The following is a 26,586-nucleotide window of genomic DNA, read 5'->3' on the forward strand; positions in this document are numbered from 1 at the left end:
AAATTTTTAATGAACAAAGAATAATCAGCCTTAGATTGAGTAAAACATCCAGCAATTAAAGCTTGTGTAAGCTTGTAATTCCAGGCTCTAGTAGGGATGTTCGATTAACTGCTTTTCTGAACCGAACTCGTTTTTCAGTTTGAGAAAATTCCTGAACCGAAACCGAACCAGTTTGGGGGAAAAACTAGTTTTTTGGTTAATCAAAAAACCGACTAATTGCTTTTAAAAAAGCAGTTAATCGGAGAGAACTCAAAGAAGACAAAGCTAAAGAAGATCAGGAGCTTGTCCTGCTGCTGGAAAACTACAGAGAAGAGAATGAAGCTTTACCTACTGCTAGAAGAAGACGACGAAGTTGTTGCCTGTCAGAAGAAAATGACAAAGCTGTTGGAGCTAGAAGAAGATGACGAAGCTACAGGAGCCTAGAAGAGGATGACGAAGCTGCTATGATGCAGTGACGATGGAGAGTTTTGAGAATTGAGATTGAGAAGGGATATCAGGAATTTGGGTCGGGACTTTAGGTTGAGTGAATTTAGGGATTTAGTTTAGATTATTATTATTTTTATTTAATATATATATTTGTAAAACTGGTTTCGGTTAACCCTTTTTGATGTTTTTTCGAACCCGTAATCCAGTTTTTTGAATTTTTTGAAATGTAACCAAATCGTGTTTTTTAGTTTGATTTAGTTTTTGCATTTTTTTTTTAAACACCTTTAGGCTCTAGAAACATGTTTTAGACCATAAACTGACTTGTCCAGTTTACAAACAACATTCTGCCCCCTGCTTTGCAAAAACTTGAGGCAAAGTCATACCTCTTGTACATCACCTTGTAGAAATGCATTGTCTACATCCATTTGGTATAAGGGCCAATTATGCATAGAAGCTAGGGACCAAATGGTTCTGATGATGACCGTTCTGACCACAGGGTAAAAAGTTTCTGCATAATCTATGCCAACCTTTTGAGTGTATCCCTTAGCTACTAGCCTAGTTTTATACATTTCCAAAGAACCATTAGCTCTATACTTGAGCTTATAAACCCACTTACATCCAATTGGGGTCTTACTAGAGGGTAAAGGGACTAGAGACGAGGTTTTATTGAGCTTTAAAGCCTGTATCTCTTTTTGCATTGCAGCCTGTGAAACTGAAAAACTAAAAGAGAGAAAGTTGAAAAATGCATGAATCTTTTCTTATTATTCTCAGAGACATACATTTGTTTATATACAGAGGAAGAGAGAAGAAACTGATGTTAAGAATAAAACTCAGCTAGACGATAAGCTAAAGAGTAAAGTTTTCTTCTCTTCTCAAAACGACGCCGTTCTCTCTTTTGTAGATTTGCAGTTTTACGAAACTGCCCTCTTTTCAGTCTGGCTAACACAGCCAACCAATTCAGACCTTGAGATACTAAAGAGAAAGAGGAAGGTTCTACCAAATTGTGATGTGTTAAGTAAGCTTTGTAAGTAAGGGAAATATGATCATAAGACACATAATTGGAAATAGGATATGCGGTAAGATTAGCTAAAGTTGGAATATTGATAGATGGACAAACGAAATCTGTGGTCCAAATGGGGGGTCTTGTAAGTCGATTAGATTTCCTAATAGGTGTCAAATGCTGGTGAGGAATAGGGGAAGTACTTTGGTCGCTCAAGGAGGTAGAAAGAGGTGTTGTAGGTTCTAAATTGGATAACAGGTAAAGGATGATCAGAAAAAGGTATAGAAGAAGGAGTGGACTCAATATCAAGAAAATCTGTATCAATGGGAAAAAATGGCTATGAAGATTTGGACCAAGTGAAAGGAACATTATTTCATGAAAAATAACATCTTTTGTGGCAATAATACTATCAGATGAAAGGTTATAAAGCAAATAACCTTTCTAAGTCAAAGAACAACCCAAAAACACATAAGGATTAGACTTAGGTGACAACTTGTCGTAAAAGGTGAGAATGGTAGCATAAGCCAAGCAACCAAATACCTTCATGTGGGAGGTTTACCAAAAAAATTCTCAAAAGGGGATAACCCTTTGAGGACAAAAGAAGGAAACCTATTAATAAGATACACAGTTGTTTGCATACAATATCCCCAAAAATGTCTTGGCATTTTAGACTGAAATTTTAAAGCTCTAGCTACCTCAAGAATATGTCAATGTTTCCTCTTAACAATCCCATTTTGTTGAGCGGAATAGGCACATGAATTCTGATGTATAATTCATTTGCTAGTAAACAAATCATGACAATCTTTATTAAAGAATTCAAGACCATTATCATTCCTAACACATTTTAGAGTGAAATGGTCTTGAGTATGCACCATTTGAAGAACATTTTTAATGGTAATAAACACATTAGATTTATACTGCATTAGAAATAATTAGGTTACTCTAGAATAGTCATCCACTAGGATAAGAAAATACCTATCATTACCATATGTTGGTGTCCTATATGAACCCCAAACATCAACATGCAATAGGTCAAATATGCAGCTAGAAATTGAATGATTGTGATGAAAATGAATCGTAGTTTGTTTAGCTAATGGGAAAACATGANCCATGTGAGATTTGATAAGAATTGAAGAAAAACTTAGGTAAATTGAAGAGAGAATTTGATTCAATAATAGTGAAAAGCGTTAGTTTCTTAGCTCACTTTACTCTTTTATATGTGAAAGAGAAAGAGTGAGTTGAGTTTACAATTAAGTTTAAACTGAAGCAGGTGTAGTTAAAACTACACCGTTTCTATACAATTTCACAGGCCCTCATACGTTTGACAATTTATCAAACAACACCCAGTTTGTACTACATTCTAACATATGCCTCCTGATCTATTGCAATCTAACGGATATGTGATGGAAGTAGAAGGTGGTTATTTTTCATTATCACCTTATTAGCTCTTACACCATGGATTGTAATGGATCAACAGTTTAAAATTTGTGTAAACAATTTAGTTTAAAAGATTCTACCCCAATGATCAATGATTATTCTGGTTTTCCTAGCTATTGGTTAGAAATGACTGGTGGTAAGTATTGGTTAGTTAATGAGAGTTTTGACTAGTTTCCTAGTACTTTTCAATTCCAATATTACTTTGTGGAAATTATAAGTAAACCTTTTAGTGAATTAATCATTCACCTTCTGCAGAGTCGGAAAGCTAATTGATTAAAGATATGATAATTGAACGACTCTCCAATGTAATGGTACAAATTTGATTAAGATATACAAATTGATGAATTAAAGTGAGAATGTATTTCAGGTCCGAAGTTGAAGTTGAGGTTATGCTCAACTGGTATTCAGTAAAAGTTGATTTTTCATAAAATAGGCTTTGATATATTAAAGTTCTTATTGAGTCATTACCCATCTGCACATTTGGATATATGATATACATTAGGATGACTTTTGTGACAATTTACTCATAAATTTATAACCAAAGATTTTTTATTTTTTCTTACCTTTTGGGATGCAAAGGGATTAATTAAAATTTTATTTATAAACTTTTCTAATGAAAAATCTATTAATTGATACATACAAGAAATTTACCATAGAAAATGTTTAAGATTTCCTGAATATTTTGTAATTTCTTAATTTTGTCAGTTTTAGGATACTCATAATATTCTTAATATCCTATAATATCTTAAGTATGTTGATATATTGTAATTGACATAATTAAGAGATTTCATAGATTGTATTCCCCCTATATCTAACTCTTAGTGTAAAATTAATGAATTAGAAAACACAATTCTTCAATCAAACATGGTATTAGAGCTGAACAGATCTTAGCTACTTTCAAGAAAAACCAAGAAACCGGAAAAGAAAGGGGAAAGAAATGCGCAGATTTCAATTTAAAGCAAGTTTACTGATTTTTCTTATTAACTGACTAAAAACAAAACTAACCAACTTTATACATCTCCAGTCTTAAACGCACCGTATTGATGAAAACTAACATGACAATTTACAAAACTAACCCTCACACATACACACTTCAGTCTAATATCCCTTGTTAAACACAGCATCTTTCGTATTGAACAAATCAACTTGCAACCTTCAGTCTAATATCCTCTGTTAAACTCAACATCTTTCGTATTGAACAAATCAACCAGCAACCTTCAGTCTAATATCCTCTGTTAAACAGAACATCTTCTATATTGGACTAAGCCTTCTTTAGCTTCCTACATCCTTTAGTCTAATATCACCTGTTAAACTCAACATCTTTCGTATTGAACAAATCAACCAGCAACCTTCAGTCTAATATCCTCTGTTAAATAGAACATCTTCTATATTGGAATAAGCCTTCTTCAGCTTCCTGCATCCTTCAGTCTAATATCACTTGTTAACCTCAACATCTTTCGTATTGAACAAAACAACACCCTTTAGCCTAGTATTCTTTATTAAACAGACTATAACTTCCATTATTAGTGATTACAACTTCAGTTGTATCAACATAAGAACTATCAAACACATAGACCCTACACCAGACTTCATGTAACATCCAAAACCAACTCCAATATCAGTAACAAGTGTGAAAAAGTAACAAGCAACCAGTCTAGTATCCTTTATTAAACATACTACAACTTCCATTATTAGTGACTACAACTTTAGTTGTATCAGCATAAGAACTATCAAACACACAGACCCTTCACTAGACTTCATGTAACATCCAAAACCAACTCCAGTATCAGTAACAAATATTGAACAAATCACAGACAGCATCCTGCACCAGACTGTTGGACAAATGCACTGCTGTTTTAACTCAAATAATAAAGAGTCAAAACACTATCGTTTAGAGTGTAAAAGTTCACTGAAAATCTGTATATGTAAAACAGTAGCTACTTTACTTTGTTATTAACGAAAAGTATAGTGAAAAAGCGTTTCTTCTCTGCTCCTACTCTTTCTCTCTGTTTTCATTTTTCTTGTCAATTTTTTGCTTTTCAATTGCAAAGTTACATGGTATCAGAGCCGTGAGCTGCGTCAATGGTGAATTCTGGAAAATCCTCTAATGTGCTCAACGACTCAAACGAGATGTTGAAGCAACAAGCAAATTGAGCTACTCCAACTCTTGCTACTAGCCTTCAGGTCATAAATCCGAAGCTAACTCAAAGTAATTTCCGTTTTTGGAGCTCTCAGGTGCTGTCCACAATTAGCTCTCATGAACTTGAAGATCATCTACTTGGTAGGGTTTCTTGTCCCCCACCTCTTATAATCTTTGATTCAACAATTGAGCATGAGTTAGGTCAATCTAGTAGTGAAGTTAGGGCAAGTAGTGTTTCAGTTAATGAACAATTGAATCCTGCCTATATAATGTGGAAAAGAACTGATAAGTTCTTAGTTAGTTGGTTATTGGCTTCGATTTTATAAAGCTTGTTTAGGTTTGTGTCAAAATGTATAAGCTCCACTGAGATATGGTTTGCGTTAGAACATGAGTTCATTACTGATTCAAAGGCTAGAGCATTACATCTCAAGAATTTACTTCAGACAACACAAAAAGGAAATTTAAATGTAGGAGATTATGTGAAAAAGATGAAGGAAATCTCAGAGAGTCTGTCTGTTAGTGGACTGATAATCACTGATGAAGATTTATTGCAGTATATATTAGATGGACTTGGTCTTGAGTTTGATGCTGTAGTAGTGAACTTAACCTCAAGAATTGAGTCAAAGTATGATTCTGTTACACTGTAAGAAGCCACATTTTTGTTGCAAAAATATGACCTTAGACTTGACAAGTTCAATGCTGTTGATCTATACAATTGTTCAACCTACATAGCTTCTACTGGCAACTCTATTGGTGATTCTAGTTATTCAAACAATGTACCAAATATTTCCTCAGAACCAGATCTAGTTAGTCAACAAACTGACAAAATAACTGGACCATGTTATACAACACCTCCCACTCTGATGTCTCTTGGCAATCCTCATTACCCTCAATATCCCATAATACCTAATTCTCAATCTATCCCTCAAACCTACAGTCAGCCTTTGTGTAACAAAAAACCACCTTACTTTGGGGGACTATCATATGGTAGAGGAAGAGGACGTAATGTTGGAAGGGGAAAGTTAATTTGTTAGTTATGCAGTAAAGCAGGGCATTCAGCTGGGCAGTGTTATCATAGGTATAACTCTGCTTTTACTGGTATGTCTCATAATCCTATTGGCTACCCATCACAAACACCTAGTTCGTATCATGAAGGATTGTCATCTCAGCCACATAACAATCAGCACTCGTACAACCATCATCAATACAATAGTGGTGGCAATCATTACCCATCCAGCATTCCTCATTTTAATGGTCTTGTAGGAGGTTCTTATTGTCCATCAGCTTATCCACAACTAGCTTATAATACTCAAGTTGGCACTCAACATGGGAACTTCAATAGTGGCATAAATCCATCAGCTTATTCACAACCAGCTTATAATACTCAAGTTGGTACTCAAAATGGGAACTTTAACAATGGCTTAAATCGTTCTGCCAATGTGGCTACTACTGCTTATAATGTTCCTAGTCGGCAGATAACTGGTCAGAATCAAGCACATTTTGTGGCTATGGGTTCCAATTTTCACTCAGCACAACCCTTTCAACCTTCTTCAGTGCAGTCCTCTCCACAAGCACAACAACAATTTGCAGTAGCTATATCTCTTACACCCACTGATCCAGTGTGGTACATGGATTCAGGGGCAACTGATCATGTCACTTCAAAAACATTCTTTGTGTCCCTAAGATTACAAAAAACCTATTAAGCATCTCTAAGTTTACTAAAGATAACAACGTTATTGTTGAATTTGATGCTCACTGTTGTGTTGTCAAGGACATATTCACAAGAGCAATCCTATTGCAAGGGGATCTTAAAAGAGGCCTGTACCAGCTGAATTCTTCTTCCAACAAGCCTTCCCTTCATGTGTCATCCCCAAATAATTTGTCTTCTCATATAGCCTCTGTTAGTTCTATTAAAAAACATGTTTCTCAACTGTCAAATACTTGTAATGACATTAGGTTTTCAGTCCAGTTCAATGAAGGTCAGATTAATAATACACGTTAGTTCTATAATAAAGGTCAGTCATCTTCAATTCAGATTTTCTTTGATCTCAATGACAATGTTGATCAGGTCTCTCATGTTTTAAATAATAGCACTTGTACATCTCTTATTACTGAAAATTGTCAATGTACTACTTGCTTGAAAAATAATGAAATCTCTGATTCTGCCAATATTTCTGTCTCTAAAATAGTTTTTCTAACTAATAATTCTGATCATAAACACCATAATCCTGATGTTCATTGTTTAATTGCTAACACACAATCTGATGAATACATGCTTTGGCACAAACGATTAGGTCATCTCATTCACAAATTCAGCATCAAATATTAACTGATTTGCATTTAAAATTTCCATAAAAAATTAGGACCTCTGTCAGTTCCAGTGTTACTTACTGTGATGCTTGCCAATTAGGCAAATTACATCAGTCTAGCTTTCCAGCATCACAATCTCATGCCATAGCTCTATTAGAACTAATTCATAGTGATGTTTAGGGCCCTGCCTCTTGTACCTCAGTAGAAGGTTTTAAATACTATGTGCAATTTTAATACGATTATAGTAGATTTACATGGTTGTTTTCTCTTAAGACCAAAGCTGAAGTTAGATCAGTTTTTATTAAATTTCAGCATCTTGCTAAAAGACAATTTGGATGTAAATTAAAAACTCTACAGTCTAATCAAGGTGGGGAATACAAAGCCCTTTTACCATACTTAGTTGATCAAGGTATTCAGGTTAGACAGTCTTGTGCTTATGTTCACAAACAAAACGGTAGGAGGCAGAGGAAACATAGATACATTGTAGAGTCTGGTCTTACACTGTTGGCCTAGTATGTGTCCTTATAAAAAGCTTTTTAACCAAATTCCTGTCTATGAAGGCTTAAAAGTTTTTGGCTGCTCATGTTTTCCTTACACTAGGCATTACAATAGGCATAAATTTGATTTTCATACCATAAAGTGTGTGTTTGTTGGTTACAGCTTAATACACAAAGGTTATAAGTGTCTAAAACCTGATGGAACAATAATTATCACCCCTAGTGTACAATTCAATTAATGTGAGTTTCCTTTTGTAGTCAATAATATGCTTTCTTTTCCACACCCAAATTTGAATTCTTCATCTCTAACCAGTGTTGACATCTGTACAAGTCCACAAGTTTTGCATTTTCCTTGTATCTCTAATTCTTGTCATTATCACCCTTTAGCTCACCTTTCAACTCCCCTTGTATCTCTAACCAGTGTTGACTCTTCTGATCAATCTTTCTCCAACAATGCAGCAATAGGTAAGACTTCTCAATTCGTTGTGTCTCCTCCACACACTATACCACACACTATACCAGCTTCTACAACACCAATTCCCTCTCCTAATATCTCCAATATCCCTACTATACCTCATTCTGATCATAATCAAACCACAGTAGATACTTTTCCTATTTTTTTTCTACAAACCATAGTAGATACTCTTCCTATTTTTTCTACAAACCACAGTAGATACTCTTCCTATTATTCCTGCAGATTGCTCTTTCTCACCATTTCAGCTTGTTGTTGATCTTACTTCATCACAAGTTGTTGCTGACTCAGATGACAGTTGTCTTGGTGAAACCCTTTGGTCCAATAAATTAGCACCATGTAATTCATTGCAAGTTGCTGTTGAACCAATTGATAAGTCAGTACATGAGAATATTCATCTAATGGTGAACAGGTCTAAGTCAGCTATTTAGCCCAATATGGTTTCTTATAGTCAAACTGGTGAGGATAATCATTTTGCACTTCTCATTGGTGGGTCTGGCAGTGCTGAACCTGGTGAATCAGAACCTGGTACAGTCTCTGAAGCTCTCCAAAGCAGCAACTGGAAAGCTACCATGCAGTGTGAGTATGATGCACTTATAGCCAACAACACTTGGACACTTGTTGATCCTACTTCTGATATGAACATAGTGGGAAATAAATGGGTTTTTCGCAAAACTTTAATGCTGATGGAACCCTACAGAAATATAAGGCCCGGTTAGTTGCAAAGGGTTTTTAGTAGACTCTCGGCTTTGATTACTTCGAGACTTTCAGTCCAGTGATTAAACCAGCTACTATACGCATTGTTTTCACTCTAGCTGTGACACATGGATGGGATATTCAACAGATAGATGTTAACAATGCATTTCTTAATGTATTTTTAATTGAAACAATCTTCATGAAGCAGCCACTTGGTTTTGGGAGTTTTGTTTTTCCTAATGCAGTTTACAAGCTGAACAAAGCACTTTATGGTCTCAAGCAAGCTCTAAGAGCTTGGTTTGATCGATTGAAGGCTGCTTTACAACTTAAAGGCTTCCAAAATTCAGTATCAGACTCTAGTTTGTTTATCCTGAAACAAGACATTGGTTCTATCTATGTTTTAGTGTATGTCAATGACATACTGATCACAAGCTCTGATCCGGTCTTTATTAAGCAGTTGATGAAAGATCTTAATGATAATTTTTCCCTAAAGACACTTGGCTCACTCAAATACTTTCTGGGGTTGGAAGCAACAAGAAATTCAGCAGGTATTCATTTAAAATAGTCTAAGTATGCTTCAGACTTATTAGTTCAAACCAAAATGATGGAGGCACATCCATGCTCAACTCCCATGACTGTCAGTATCAAACTTAGTTTAACCAACAGTGAGCTATTTTATAAAAGTACAGTAGGAGCACTACAATACTTAACACTTACAAGACCAGATATCAGCTACATTGTTAACAAGTTAAGCCAATTTTTACAAGCACCTACTGATCTTCAATGGCAGGCTTGTAAGAGGGTGTTGAGGTACATTAAAGGTACTTTGGATTTTGGTCTTGTGTTCAAACCAGCAAGCACTCTTCATGTTGAGTGTTACGCTGATGCTGATTGGGGAGGAAGTATAGAGGATCGAAGATCTACCAGTGGCTATTGTGTTTACCTAGGACCAAACTTGATTCAGTGGAGTTCTCGGAAACAGAAGGTTGTTGCCCTTTCCTCTACTGAAGCTGAATACAGAGCCCTTGTTCACACAGCCACAAAGATAGAATGGCTTGAAAATATGTTTATTGAGCTTGGCCTAACTTTTCACACTATACTAGTAATATGGTGTGATAATGTTAGTGCTGATGCTCTTGCATCTAATCCCGTATTTCATGCTCGAACCAGACATACTGAGATTGACGCTCATTATGTTCGAGAACAAGTCTTGGCAAAAAAGATAGCCATCCAATATGTTCCCTCCAAGCTACAAATTGCGGATCTTCTTACAAAAGCACTATCAGTTTCTCAGTTTATTGATTTAAGAGCCAAACTGAATGTGGTGTCATTAGGAAATGTATGCAAGTAACTGATAGTTGGTTCAGTGCTGATTTTTTTTCTGGTTTGCAGCTTAGTTGATTAATCTACAGTTCTGATAAATTGGTGGTGGTTACAGATTTTGGAGTTATTAATCTGGAGTGATTGCTCTAGAAATTATTCTGGAGGTTTTGGAGTTATCTCTGTCTGATCTGGAATTCTGATTTTTTTCTGACCTAGAGTGGAGTAATTGTTCTAAAGGTTTGGTTGTTCTGGAAGTCTGATTCCTTACTGTTGGTGCACTTTGAAGGTTCTGGTCTGGGTTGCAACTTAATGAAGTTGCTCTTGTGCAAGTGTTGAGAAATTTTTTTTTTTGTTACGATGTCTTTAGTTGGTGGATGTTTTTTTTTTTTTTTTTTTGTTGCAGTTCTGCTATTTGCAAATTTGATCTTGAGTGCTGATAAATTTTTTTTTTCTTATGATGTTTTTAGTTGGTGGTTGTTCTGGAGTTGCAGTTCTGCTATTTGCAAGTTTGGTCTTAAGTGGAGTAATTGTTTTGTAGTTTTGGTTGTAAGGAATCAGTTTGTTCTGAAGTTTTGGTTGTTCTGGAGTTGCAGTTTTGCTACTTGCAAATTTGGGTAGTTTTTGAAGTTTTGGTTTTGTAGTTTTTGCTACTGCAAACTTGGTGCAGTTTTAAAGGTGTTTTGTAGTTCTGCGACTGCAGTTGTTTTGCCCCTGCAGATTGAAGTTTCAGTGCAGTTGTTTTCTAAAGTTTTGGTTGGTCTGGAATTGCAGTTTTGCTACTTGCAAATTTGGTGCATTTTTCGAAGTTCTTGTCTTGCGGTTTCGACTACTGCAAACTTGGTGCAGTTTTGAAGGTGTTTTGTAGTTCTGCTACTGCTGTTTTGCCCCTGCAGATTGAAGTTTCAGTGCAATTTTTTTTTTTTCTACAGAATTGAAGTTTCAGTCTTTGAAACTATAGATTTGCAATTTCTGCTACTGCAAATTTGGTGTAGTTTTGAAGGTGTTTTGCAGTTCTGCTACTGCTATTTTGCCCCTGCAGATTGAAGTTTCAGTGCAATTTTTTTCCCTACAGATTTGAAGTTTCAGTCTTTGAAACTTTCTTTTGGTAAGAAAAATGCAGCCCCTGCAGAATTGAAGTTTCCAGTTTTGAAACTTTCTTTAAGTAAGAAAATGCAGCCCAGTCATTTGATGTTATGGTGAGAAAATGCGAAGAAAATGCAACTCAACCATTTGGTTCAATGTAGTTAGCTCTTTAGTTCAAACAATGGGGTGAATTCCAGTTTGAGGGGAAATGTTGGACAAATTCAGCACAATGCAGAAAGTGCAATGTAAATAGCATAGGCAATCCAGTTTGAGGGGCAATGTTGGACAAATGCACTGCCGTTTTAACTCAAATAATAAAGAGTCAAAACACTGTTGTTTACAATGTAAAAGTTCACTGAAATTCTATATATGTAAAACAGTAGCTACTTTACTTTTTTATTAACGAAAAGTATAGTGAAAAAGCGTTTCTTCTCTGCTCCTACTCTTTCTCTCTGTTTTCATTTTTCTTGTCAATTTTCTGCTTTTCAATTGTAAAGTTACACAAACTTCATCTAACATCCAAACCTACTGCAGTATCAGTAACAAGTGTGACACAGTGACAAGCAACATTTAGTATGCATATTCCAGATCCTCTTAACAAACAGACTTGAGTACTACAAAAACAAAAAAATTATCACAAACAGCATCCTGCACCAGACTTCATGTAACATCCAAAACCAACTATAGTATCAGTAACAAGTATTGAACAAATCACTTATCACAGATAGCATCCTACACCAGACTTCATGTAACATCCAAAACCAACTACAGTATCAGTAACAAGTATTGAACAAATCAAAGACAGCATCCTGCACTAGAAAATCAGAAAAACATAGCCATAGCAAGCAACAACACAATCCAACTGTTCCTTACAGATTATTCAGGTAAGTGGGCAGAGACATTGAGCTTGTCCCATAATAAAGCAAATCTGGCACCAGATAAGGATTTAGTTAATACATCAACCTTTTGATACTCTGAAGCAACATACTGGACCAACAAATTTTTGCTTACAAGTTTTCTTACATAGTGTACATCGATTTCTATATGTTTAGTGCGTGCATGAAAAACGGGGTTGGAGGATAGAACTCCAGCACTCATATTATCACACCATATAATAGGTGTGTGTGAGAGATCAATACCAAGCTCTTTAAAGAGATGTTGAACCCATACAACTTCAGTTGTTGCTTGACTTAATGCCTTGTATTCAGCTTCAATAGAGGACAGAGACACAACCTTCTGTTTCTTTGAACTCCATTGCACCAAATTATTACCAAGAAACATATTATATTCGGTAGTTAATCTGCGGTCATTGATGTCACTTGCCCAATCCGCATCAGCATAGGCCTCTAAATGGAGAAACTTATGGGGTTTAAACAACAAGCGGTTTAAACAACAAGCCATACTCCAAAGTACCCTTAATATATCGCAAGACTCGTTTACATGCAGTTACAAGAACTGGCTCAATTTATTTACAGTAAAGGCTATGTCCGGTCTGGATAAGGACAGATACTGTAGGTCACCAAAAATACTCCTATATAAAGTCAGTTGATCAAACAAATCTCCATCTTCTTTCCCAAGTTTTGTACCGAGTGCCATAGGAGTAACACAAGGTTTAGAATCTACCATTTTTGCTTTCTCTAACAGATCATTTGCATACTTTGTTTGGGTAAGCAGCAGACCTGAATTGTTTCGCTGAACTTCGAATCCAAGAAAATAACTAACCGAACCCATTACATTAAGAGCAAACTGGCTGTTCAAATCCTTGATTACTTGAGTTATAAACTGATCATCATTGTCGGTAACTAGTATATTGTCAACATAAACTAGTAAATAAACAACTTGAGAGGCATTCTTGTAATAAAATAAACTTACATCAGAAGTAGAATTCTAAAAACCCCAACTTAGTAAAGCATTTCTAAGTTTGTCTAACCAAGCCCTCGGAGCTTGTTTAAGTCCATATAAGGCTTTACGATAGAGCTGTTCAAATCCGGATATCTGATCCAAATAGGGCTTTTCCTGATCCAATCCGAATTTTCGGATTAGGCTATATATTGATCCAAATCCGATCCAATGGATATCCAGTTTTATAGATATCCGATTATTCGGATCGGATATCTGAAACTGATCCGAATTTTAAAATTTTCTTATTAAAATCAAATAATTCTAGCAATAAAATTGAAATTATAATTCCCTTACATGATAAAAGTATCTAAAACAATTAACATGAAACACAAAACATTTAACCTATGTTGTCCAAACACTGTCACAGCCTAAATGACTATGCTATCTTCATTGCCAATTCCTACTCGTCATCATCCTCTTGTACAAAACAAAACAAAACAAATAAACCATTTCAATAAACAACTTTTAAGATTAACAACAAAATTAATTGCATAAGGAATAAATTATACCTCGCCACTGCCCTCCTCATCATCGCCATGCATTGACAATATTCATCACTGTAGTGTTCATATTACACAATCAAACCCAAATTAACCACAGCAGCCATTAGAAACACAAATCAAACAAACAAAATCAAACCATTCACTAAGTTTGAATCAAATCCAGCCACCAACAATCTTTGGAAACACACATAAAACCAAACCCAATCGATATAGTTTGAATCAAACCCGGCCTCCATCAACCTTGTAATATGTTCGAAACACAAATCAATACTAATGAACAATAGAAGGCTTGTAACCGGGACAAAGAGAGAAGGCACCATATTACGGTGCCATTAACATCAAACTCAAATCAACATCAAAACAAAAACACCCATCAAATTGTACCATTAACAAACCATCACCAATAATAATAAAGAAATAAGCACCACGAAATCGCACCAGGCTATTACGGTGTGGCGGCAGTCGCACTAGGCTGTGACAACAATCGATTTGGGCTTCAATCATCAGAGAGACTGAGATCTAGGAGAGTTGAGCGAGAGAGACTGGGATCTGAGAGTGTTCGAGCGAGAGAGAGTGAGAGACCGAGAGAGTTGAGCGAGAGAGATTGAGATCTGTGTCTAAGAGAGTTTTGGGTGATTGTGTGTCTGTGTCTGTGCCGATGTGCATGTTCGAGCGAGAGAGACTGATAGAGTTGAGCGAGAGAGACTAAGATCTGAGTCTGAGAGAGTTTGAGTGGCTGACTGACTATGTGTCTGTGTTTGTGCGTGTTAGAGCGAGAGAGACCGAGAGAGTTAGAGAGTTGAGCGAGAGAGACAGAGTGAGAGACTGAGATGAGATCTGGTCTAAGAGAGTGAGAGGCTGTGCATGTTTGAGCGAGAGAGACAGAGTGAGAGACTGAGATGAGATCTAGTCTGAGAGAGTGAGAGGTTGTGCGTGTTCGAGCGAGAGAGACAGGGAGTGAGAGAGTTGACTTAATTGTGTTAGACTGTTAGGGTTATTTTAAAACTCAAAACGATGTAGTTTAGTAAAATCCGGATCGGATACGGATATCCGATTTTTTAACAATCCCGATCCGAATATTCAGATTTTTTTAAATTACGATCCGTATCTGATCCGAATTTTTGGATATCCGACTTTTTTGGAGCGGAGCGGAGCGGATTAGGATCGGATATCGGATTTTTTTGCACAGCCCTACTTTACGAAGCTCGCACACATGTGGCTCAATAAAAGAAGAAACAAATCCTTCTGGTTCCATCATAAACACTGTTTCAACTAACTCTCCATTCAAAAATGCGTTATTAACATCCAGTTACTGAACTTCCCAATGATGTTGGACAGCCAATGAGAGCACAATTCTGATAGTAGCAGCCTTGACTACCAGGGAAAAAGTGTCAAAATAATCCAAACCAGGGGTTTGCTGGAAGCCTTTAGCAACCAGACTGGCCTTATATTTTTGTAAGGAGCCGTCTGAGTTTAACTTGGTCTTATAGACCCATTTGCATCCTACAACATGCATACCTTCTTCATAAGGCACAATATCCCATGTGTGATTATCCAAGAGGGTTGTATGTTCAATTTCCATGGCATTCTTCCATTCCGGAATAGTTAAAGCTTCCTTGACTGACTTGCACTCCTTAAGTATGGTAGTAGAAAGATAAGCATGAGCCAAGGGGGAGGTAGCACAAGATTTTGTTTTTGACCTTGTGAGCATGGGATGTGTGTTGCAAGTGAGGTTGGCATGTGATAGTGGCAAGGGAAGTACTACTTCAAGATGTATACCAGAAGAATTTTTCTCCTGTGGGAGGTGAGTTACAAATATAGTGTGTTGAGCTGAAGAATTTTGCTTCTGTGCTAGATGAGCTACAGAGATAGATTGTTGAGCTGAAGAATTTTGCTTCTGTGCTAGATGAGCTCCAGAGATAGATTGCTAAGATGAAGAATATTCCTTCTATTGAGAATGAGCTCCAGAGATAGATTGCTAACCTGAAGAGTGTTACTTTTGTTGAGAATGAGCTGCAGAGACATTATTAGTAGCACAATAATCTATAGAATTCTATTCTTGTGGAAAAGAACCTGCAGAGATATTATATGCAACACAATAATCTGAAACATTTGGTTCTTGGGAAGGATGAACTGCAGAAACATTATTATCAACACAGCAATTAGCAGAATCTATAGAAACACTGACAGACTTCATATTAGTTTGATCAGGAGGCTAGCTATGATCCGGAGAGTAGGCATAACCATAAGATTGTAAGTCTGCATTAGTAGAACCTGTCAGGTCAGGAAGAGACTAAGACTATGGCAGAGATGATGATCTAGCAGACTCAAGAGAGTTTCCATTTTGTTGAGTATGAAACCCATATTTGAATGGAAAATCAAACTCATTAAAACTCACTTGTTTTACTATATAAATTCTACTTGATGAAGACATGCATTTATACCCTTTGTGCTCAAGGCTATAACCCAAGAATACACATTTCTCTATATGAAAGGAAAACTTATGCTTTGATATGGTCTTAGATAAGGGAAACAGCTACAACCAAATGTTCTTAGTGCATGATAGCCTGGTTCGAGAAGAAACAATAACTGATAAGGAGACTTCGAATCCAGAACTGTAGAAAGGAGTCTATTAAGCAAAATGTTGCTGTTTGAAATGCTGACCACCAAAAATGTAACGGCATAAAGGCATGAGCTAAAAGAGAAAGACCAAACTCTGTAATTGCTCTATGTTTCCTTTCTACCCTTCCATTTTGTTGATGAAGATAAGGGCATAGATGTCTAAAACCAATTCCATGTTGTTGAAGATACATAGAAAATGATCTAAATTCACCTCCCCAATCAGTTTGCAAACACTTAATAGTAGTGCCCAATTGTTTTTCGATAAAAATATGAAATTGAACAAAAACACTACAAGCTTCAAATTTCACTTTAAGTGGATAGATCCAGGTGTATCTACTGTAGTCATCAACAAAAATTATGTAATACCTAAAACCTTTACTAGATAGAATAGGGGCAGGTCCCCATAGATCAGAATGTACCAACTCCAATGGTTGTTTTGCTCAGGAAACAGAAACAGAAACAGGAAAATGACACTACTATAATTTACTAGACACACAAGCTTCACAAAACTCACGCTTATTCTTATCTCCAGAATGTCTTACATTCAGTTTATTCATTACAAAATGAAGAGTTTTATCACTTGGATGTCCTAATCTAGCATACCATAGCAAAGTGTTCTTGTGTGATGCACAAAAAGTAGATACATTTGTAGTCAAACACTGACTTTTATTAGCAACTAAAGAGAAATTATCTGTAGGCAACTCTGTTGATGCTAAACCAGCAGCTAAGAGTGATGATAAACCAGCAAAAAGACCACTAGTTGTAGGAAAAGACAATCGATACAAGCCATCCTTAATAGCTCCTTGAAGCAACATAGCTTGGCTGCTTCTATCCTTTACCAAACAACAATTAGAATTGAATTCAATTGTTACATTATTATCCTTAGTAATCTGGGAGATGCTTAGCAGATTTTTGGCAATGTTAGGAACACATAATATATTCCTAAGGTGTAAGATTCTATGAGATTCAAGAGAAGGTATCATCAATGTACCTGTGTGTGTTATAGGCAGAGAATCTCCATTTCCAACCTAAATTTTTGAGCCTCTTGTATATCTAGTTTTTGCCACCATGTTTGTTGCATCAGCTGTCATGTGGTTCGAAGCCCCAGAGTCCATATACCATGATTGATCATTGATCATTTAAGGGTGGGCAATGTTCAGATTACTGGTTCTAGAATTGATAACGCCATCAACATTACTAGAAGATACAGTAACATGACCAGGTACATTATTTTGAAGAACAGATCCATGTGAGTTATGCTGCTGTTGAGATACCCCTGTAGACACATTATTCAAGGATGGATGCTCAAAGCCAAAGTAATCATGAAAACCACCAGTTGACTGATTAAAAGAAGGTCTAATTGGAAAACTTGTTCCAGCAAACAAAGCCTGAGCAGATTCTGCTGACTGTGTTGGAATATAATGATGAGTGGGCATGGACTGATTATAGGACACTTGCTAATTAGATGGATTGTAATTGGTTGCTGTGAATCCTTGATACTCCTGATCAAGTCGATGATAACAATGCAAAGTTGAGTGTCCTGGTTTGCCACAGACTTGACACATTAGAAGAGGTCTGGAGTATCTTCGCCCCCTTCCTCTGCCTCTGTTAAAAAATGAATGGCCACCAGCACCAAATGTTGTATTACCAAAGTATTGAGGCTGTTGAGGAAGACCTATATGTCCAAAATTCATAGATTGAGCCTGTTGAGGAATAACTCCAGTACCTACTGACTGAGGAACAAAACCAGTACCTACAGATCCAGTCCCTACTAACTGAGTATTTAAACCAGTACCTATAGATCCAGTACCTACTGACTGAGAAATAAAACTAGTACCTCCATATCCATGATAGTTGGGTAAAGGATTCCTATTAGTAGACACTCCACCAGAACCTTCAAGAAAGTTTGTCTTAGAAGCTATTAGAGCAAAGGATATTTGCTTATGAAAATTCAGCAAAGTACTATTATGTCTTTCCAATCTCATCTCCTATTTCTCTCATTCTTAACACATACTCATTCACACTTTGAGAATCCTTTTTCATACTTTGCAATAAATTTCTTAGATACAAAGTTTGAGCTTTAGAGAATGATTGAAAATGCAACTCTAGAATATTCCAGATTTCATAAGCACTGATGCATTTAGATACATGTCTAAACATCAATTCAGAAATAGATGACAGTAACCAGCTTAGCAAAAACTGATCCATTCGTTTCCAACTGAAGTATTTAGGGTTTGGTTTCTTCACCATCAGCTCACTTTCTTCTGACTTCTCCAGTTGAAACATAGGAAGGCAAACCTTTGTTCCAGTAACAAATCCATCCAATTCATGCAAAGCCAGAGCTAGTAAAACTTGAGAACGCCAGTAACTATAATTTCGTTCCATTAATTTAACCGTTATTGTTGGGAGCGAAGATTGAGCTGTTGAATATTGAGTATTTCCACTATCAAATGGCTCAACCTCAACTTTGGAAGAAATATTTGAGAAATCAAAACTTGAATTTGCCATTGACGCTTGTCTATGGCTCTGATACCAGGAAAAGATCTTAGCTACTTTCAAGAAAAACCAACAAACCAGAAAAGAAAGGGGAAAGAAATGCGTAGATTTCAATCTAAAGCAAGTGTACTGATTTTTCTTATTAATTGACTAAAAACAAAACTAACCAACTTCATACATCTCCAGTCTTAAACGCACTGTATTGATGAAAACTAACATGACAATTTACAAAACTAACCCTCACACATACACACTTCAGTCTAATATCCCTTGTTAAACTCAGCATCTTTCATATTGAACAGATCAACCAGCAACCTTCAGTCTAATATTCTCTGTTAAACAGAACATCTTCTATATTGGACTACACCTTCTTCAGCTTCCTGCATCCTTCAGTCTAATAAAAGCCAAGTTCTCTTATCTAAATCATTGCTCATCATCGAGCAATCGCAGAAAAAGTTTAATATATATAAGTATTATCTAATTATAATCTAACTGATCTAGTTTTTAATATATAAATATTATATAATTATAGATTAATGTAATAAAAGGTTTACTTTCTTACAAGTACTATAACGTTTACACATTGAGTTTAAATCCAAAGTTAGATCTGGATTTTATGTGTTGCATTATTCGTTTAGTACTTTCTCGCACAATAATATTATTCTGAAAATTTTGACACAGTCATTTGGTGCAGTTATTGTCTTGTTGTGATTGCATATGCATAGCAACCTGCATTTTCATAACAAAACTGCAACTAACTGCACCAACTAAACGGCTCCTTCCAGACCTCCAGGATTTCAGAACTACACTCACATACAAAACATCAGCAATCACTTCCGACCTCCATTATCACAACTTTAGAATTGCATATGCATAGCAACTAAACTGCCACCAACTAAACTGCTACTTCCAGACCTCCAGGATTTCAGAACTACACTCACAAACAAACATTTGTGAATCTTAAAGAAGAGAGTGATATTTCAAAGAAAAATCAAGTGAAGAGTATTTTCATTCTCTTAGTAAACAGTTATTTTTACAGATGCACAGCAGCTCATCTTTTATACTTGACGGCTGAAGCAGATGATTCTAAGAGTAAAACGACATCGTGTCGTGTAATGAAAACAGAGGAACACAGGGGACAATCTTCAAAGAGACCCTACACTTTCATATTACAACTGATTGACATCCCCCCGTAAACCAAGCCACGGGTTTAATCAAAGGCTGACTGACTTCCCCCATGGACTAAGCCCTGGTTTATTACTCATGTTTCTTTACTTGCTTCAACATTCTTTGATCTGATCTGCCACTGATCTGAACAAAAAAAAACTCTGTTTTTGAACTAAATTCAAAGCTCATAAAACTGTAATGTTAACTGCATAGATCACCTGTTGCAGTGTGAAAACACTTTGAGACGGCTGGCATACCAACTTAAACATCTGCTTAAACTGAAATCAGCAAACTGCATCTGCATAGCTACTTGCACTGACTACTCATCTGCTTATATTCTCAAATCAGCAAACTCCATCAACTTAAACATCTGCTTAAACTGAAATCAGCAAACTGCATCTGCATAGCTACTTTCACTGACTACTCATCTGCTTATATTCTCAAATCAGCAAACTCATCTGCATACAACTGAACTGCTTCTTACATGTACACACATCAAAGCTACATTTCACACAAAAAATTCCACAGCTTTTAGAACTAAATGCTGCCTGCATTTTTTTTTTTGCACTCACAAAACAACACATATAGCAAATACTTCCACAGCTTTTAGAACTATAATAGCTGCCGGCATTTTTTTTTTTTTTTTTTTTTTCAGAACTGCTTCACAAAGCCAACTAAACTGCACCAACTAACTGCTACTTCCAGACCTCCAGGATTCAGAACTACACTCACAAAACAAACATACAGCAGATTACTTCCAGACCTCCATTATCACAACTTCAAATTGCATATGCATAGCAACCTGCATTTTCATAACAAAACTGCAACTAAACTGCACCAACTAAACTGCTACTTCCAGACCTCCAGATTTCAGAACTACACTCACATACAAAACATACAGCGATCACTTCCAGACCTCCATTATCACAACTTTAGAATTGCAATGCATAGCAACTAACTGCACCAACTAAACTGCTACTTTCCAGACCCCAGGATTTCAGAACTACACTCACAAACAAACTAACAGCAGATTACTTCCAGACCTCCATTATCACAACTTCAGAATTGCATATGCATAGCACCTGCATTTCATAACAGATGCAACTAAACTGCACCAACTAAACTGCTACTTTCCGACCTCCAGGATTTCAGAACTACACTCACATAACAAACATACAGCAGATCACTTCCAGACTCCATTATCACAACTTCAGAATTGCATATGCATAGCAACCTGCATTTTCATAACAAAACTCCTCAACCATCATCTGATACGCAAATGATACAACAACTGTTCAATACTACTCTTCGCCCCACTGTCATTAAACATCAAGTTTTCAGTTCTACTGCAACCACTGTCAGTTTACTTTTTAACTCCTGAAACTAGAAAAGAGAGAGGCTTTGTTAGACATCAGCATTTGCAACTTAGATGAACTATTGCACCAGACTTTCTTAGCCAACACTTGGTCCCTTATATAGTGTGCATCTATTTCTATATGCTTTGTCTAGCATGAAAAACTGGATTGGCTGCTAAGGCTCCTGCACTCACATTATCACACACACAATTAGGGGAATGGAGCTTATTTTCACATTTATTTCAGAGAAAGACTGTCCAACCATGCCAACTCAGTGCTGTTTGTGCTAAAGCCCTATATTCAGCTTCAGTAGAAGAAAGTGCAACCACCTTTTGTTTGCGGGAACTCCATTGAACTAGATTAGGACCAAGATACACACTCACCCTTGTGGATCTTCTGTCATCCAAGTTACTGCCCCTATCAGCATCCGCATAGCATCCACACAAAGAGAGGTGGCTTGGTTAGATAAGCCCATGGAATTTTGTACCTTGGATTATCTCCACACGTTTACAGCCTGCCACTGAAGTTCTTTGGGCTTGAAGAAATTGGCTTAGTTTGTTAACCGTAAAACTAATGTCAGGCCTTGTTAATGTTAGTATTGCATGCTCCGATGGTGCTTCGATAAAGACTAGGCTCCTAACAACTCACTATCCCCAACAAAACAGTTTAGTTCCGACAGCAAGGAGTTGGACAAGCATGAGCATCTTGCATCTTTTGTCTAACAGTAAATCTGTGATGTATTTAGACTGCCTCAAATGAATTCCGCATCAGTCCTTGAGCCTCTAAACCCAAGAAATAGGTAACTGATCCCAAGGTTTTTAATGCAAATTATTGTTTAGATCATGAACCAACTTGGTAATAGAGATTTCTTGGATCCGTAATCAATATGTCATCAACATAAATGAGGACATACAAAACTTGACTTGCATCCTTGAGAATAAACAGACTAGAATCAGAAACTGAATTTTGGAAACCTTTTTCCAGCAAGGCTTGTTTTAACCTGTCAAACCAAGCTCTTGGAGCTGTTTAAGCCATATAAGCTTTATTAAGCTTGCAAACATGTAAGGACATTTTGAACTCTCAAACCCAGCAGGTTGTTGCATGTAAACAGTCTCACTCAACATACCATTCAAGAATGCTTGTTGACATCAATTTGTTGTATGTCCCAGCCATAAGAGACTGCAAGAGTAAGAAATACGAATGGTACAAGGTTAATAACCGGGCTGAAGGTTTCAAAGTAATCTAGCCCGTTTTGTTGAAATCCTTTGGCTACCAACTCTTTGTATTTTTGCAAAGTACCATCACATTGAACTTGGTTCTAAAAACCCACTTGTTACCAACAATGTTCATACACAAGTTTTAGGAACAGAGTCAAGTGTTTGTCCTTATAAGGCATCAATTCATCTTGCATAGCATTCTTCCATCAACATTAGCCAAAGCTTCAGGTTAGTGGCAGGTTCTGGGTGTATAGTGGTAGGTTCTGGGGTATGGTGGCTGATAATTTGGATACATCAGAATTGCTGTTGTTTGACCAGTAACTTAGCTCGGGTTATCATGGGATGAATATTGAAGGTTGTTTCTGGTTTTGTTGGTATGATTGGTTGTTATTAGTTGATAAGGATGCAGAATTTGTTGTTTTTGGTGGTTATGACCTGATTGGTAGGTAATGATGTTGATGAAGAAACTTGAAAGTTTGATGGTGTTAAATCAACCACAAGTGGACAAGAGGCAATGTCTCTAAACTGGTTAATTGATTGTTTTAAAGGATAATCTGTTTTTATAACTGGTGAATCAACAACTACTGAACACTTGTTTTGAGCTCAGAAACAGAACTATGATTGGGAATCTGATGTAGGAAAACTGGAACTGGTTGATGGGGACTCTGTGTGTGAGAACTGGAAATTTCTTGTGTATTTGTGGTTCAGATATGGACAGAGAAGTAAGCAGTTAGTAGTCTGTAAGGTGGGTGAATCTTGTGAAATAGGTAGGAAGTTTGTGAAACAGGTAAACCATGAGACTCAGATTTTTGTGAAGGACAGATGACTGTTTGAGGTGTCTATTCTGCTGAAATCATTACTGCAAGGAGTAGGTTCGGACAGCCATGATGCAGGGAGTTCTTCTGCTGGGCTGTGATCATTTGCAGAATGTTCAAAGACAAAAACAAGGGGCTGAATTTCAGGATTGGTTAAACTCACTTTTTCTGAAGATGCTCAATAATTTAACTTAAGAGAGTTGGAACCGAAACCTTTATTGAAAGAACTCTGACTCATTAAAATGGACATTAGGAGTGATAAACAGCTTACCTTCAGAATTAAACACCTATAACCTTTGTGTTATAACTATAACCAACAAACACATTTGGAAGAATGAAAACTAAGTTTATGTTTGTTAAAGTCTCTAAGATAGGAAACAGGTACAGCACGGTTTTAAGGGAAGGTATACTGGTTTTGAACCAAACAGACTTCATATGGTGACAGAAAATTCAACACCAGTAGGCTCCTATTTATAAAAAAAACCTGTATCAAATGCTAACCACCAATATGCAAGGGCATAGATGCATGAGCTAACAATTAAGACCAGTTTCACAATGTGTCGATGTTCCTCTCACTTCTCCATTTTGTTGTGAACATATGCACATGAATGTCTATATTGAATACCAGCATTAGTGAGGTAAGAAATTAAGCCTTTATATTCTCCTCCTTGGTCTGATTGCAAGCATTTAAGCTTGCAATTAAACTGCCTTTCGACCAGGTGATGGAATTTAATGAAAACAGATTGAACTTCAGCTTTTGTTCTTAAAGGGAATAACCAAGTGAAACGCTATAGTCATCAATAAAATAAATATAATATCTAACCTTCTAAGGAAGCACTGGGAGGGTCCCCAAACATCACTATGAACAATGTCAGGGCTGTGTTGCTCTAGACTGAGAGGTTGGGAAGTTATTTTTATGAAGTTTACCTATCTTACAAGCATCACAAAATGGTATTTGAGACATACTGCCAGTAGGAACTTGTTGCAAATGAGACAAAATTTTGTGCAAGGTGTCAACATGTGGATGCCCTAGTCGATTGTGCCAAGAGATAGGTGATTCTTTTTATTATTACTAACTTGAAAAGCACAAGGTGTATTGTTTAAACAGACTGATTTGTATTATTAGCTCACAAGCATTATTGGTGTCAACATGAAATTCTCATAAGAAACAGACATTATAGAGGGCAATGATGATATTGTTTATTCAGGAAGGTATATACTGAATGAGATGTTTGGCACAAATGAAACATTAGCTTCTGACTTACACCTTTTTCAGAAGACTGTATATCAGTCTTGATACAATCTTTATTGACATCACTCGACCCTATTTTCTCTTTTAAAACAGAACCTAAAGATTGACTAGCAACTGTAGTAACATAGGACTGAGATACTGACTCAGATTGACTATAGGAGCATAGCAGATGGTGGCAAGGAAGGAGAAGTATGCGATGTGCAGAGGGTATTTGCAACTGATACAGGCCAGCCTTAAGTCCTCCCTGCAGCAAACTGTTCTGGAGCTTTTCCTTTACAGTACAATAATCAGAATCAAACTCAACAACTACATATTATCTTGGTAAGTTTGGAAATACTAAGCAGGTTTTTTGTAATTCTAGGTACACAAACACATTTTTTAAGTAAACACACTTAGTTTTCAAAGAACTAGGAAGTAAAGCAAACCAATATGAAGATGTTTAGAGACTCACCGTTGCCTACTTGTAGTTGATCATTACCATCATAACTTCGGCTATTTGCTAACTGATTTGGATCGATGCAACATGATCTGTTGCACCGAATCCATATACCATGCAGGGTCAGGAGGTGTGTTTGAGGTGATGGTGGGGTGATAAACAGGTGTAGCTGAATTGCAGCAAAATAGGCTTGGCTTGGGATGGCAATTGTGGACTTGGAACCTTGAGACTGGGCTGTGGGTTGAGTAGGAAGAGTGCTTTTGCTGATCAATAATTGATACTGTGGAGTGTGAATTAGACTCCCATTTTGTTGTGTATGAGAACCATATTGATTCCTGGTGCCAAAAATGTTTCCGGATGGATTAACACAGGTGCTGTCAGGATTAGCACAAATCTTGAGAGAGACCAGGAAGATGTTGCGTGGTGATGGCATTGAAATGGACTGAACAGGAGCACCACCACCACAATTGGACCACTACCAGAATAACCCCCAGAATAACCAGACATTGGAGTACCACCAGAGTAACCAAATTATTGACTGAGGTACAGCACCATTATAACTGGAATGGTAACGGTGATAGCATTGAAGGCTGTATGTCCTATTTTACCACATACTTGGCAAATTGGTTTACCTCTGCCAGTGTTTCTCGCCCCTTCCTCTACCATTACCGACATAGCCAAAAGGTCTAGGGAGGATATTGTACTGCCTAGGCTGGGTTTATAGCTTCGGTAACGTTTTGGTTCATCAATAATCCACCAGCATTAAGGGATAATTCTGGGAAGGTACAGGCAGGCATTTTGCATTGGTATCATTGATTTGTTATCCAAAATTTCCAATCCGTACTTCCAGAGGACCCTCAGCAGAATTTTTAGAAACTGGTGTAGAGTTAGAAGTTGAGACTTGTTCATGTTGAACTAAGTGCAGCCTATTGACGTGAGCAGTTTGGAAAGTCAAGAGAATTGAATTTCTCAAGTCTTAGTTCGTACTTCTGCAGCAGAATTGAGCTTCCTGTAGCGTAATTGAATCAACTTGGATTCAATTCTGGATGTCAATTCACCACAACTGCATCAATTTGGGTCCCAAACCATCCAATACATACTGCAGTAAGTCTTCGCTAGAAAACACTAACCCGCTGGCTGATAAACTTTCAGCAATCTCCTTCATTTTTTTTACATAATCTGCTATACAAGGTTACCTTTGATGTTGTTTGAAGTAAGTTCCTAAGGTGTAAGCTCTTGCTTTAGAATCTGATGAATTCATGTTCTAGGCAAACCAAATTTCAGAGGAAGAACGACATTTAGATTGGAACCAAACATTTCTTCTGAAATTGAGGCCAATAACCACTCACTAGGAACTTGTCAGTCCTTTTCCATAGAATATAGCAGGATTAATTTTTTTAGACACCGAATCAATTTTTCCTTTATTATCACCTCTAA

Source organism: Pistacia vera, unplaced genomic scaffold, assembly GCF_008641045.1.
Source record: "Pistacia vera cultivar Batoury unplaced genomic scaffold, PisVer_v2 Contig68, whole genome shotgun sequence".
NCBI classification, from domain to species: domain Eukaryota; kingdom Viridiplantae; phylum Streptophyta; class Magnoliopsida; order Sapindales; family Anacardiaceae; genus Pistacia; species Pistacia vera.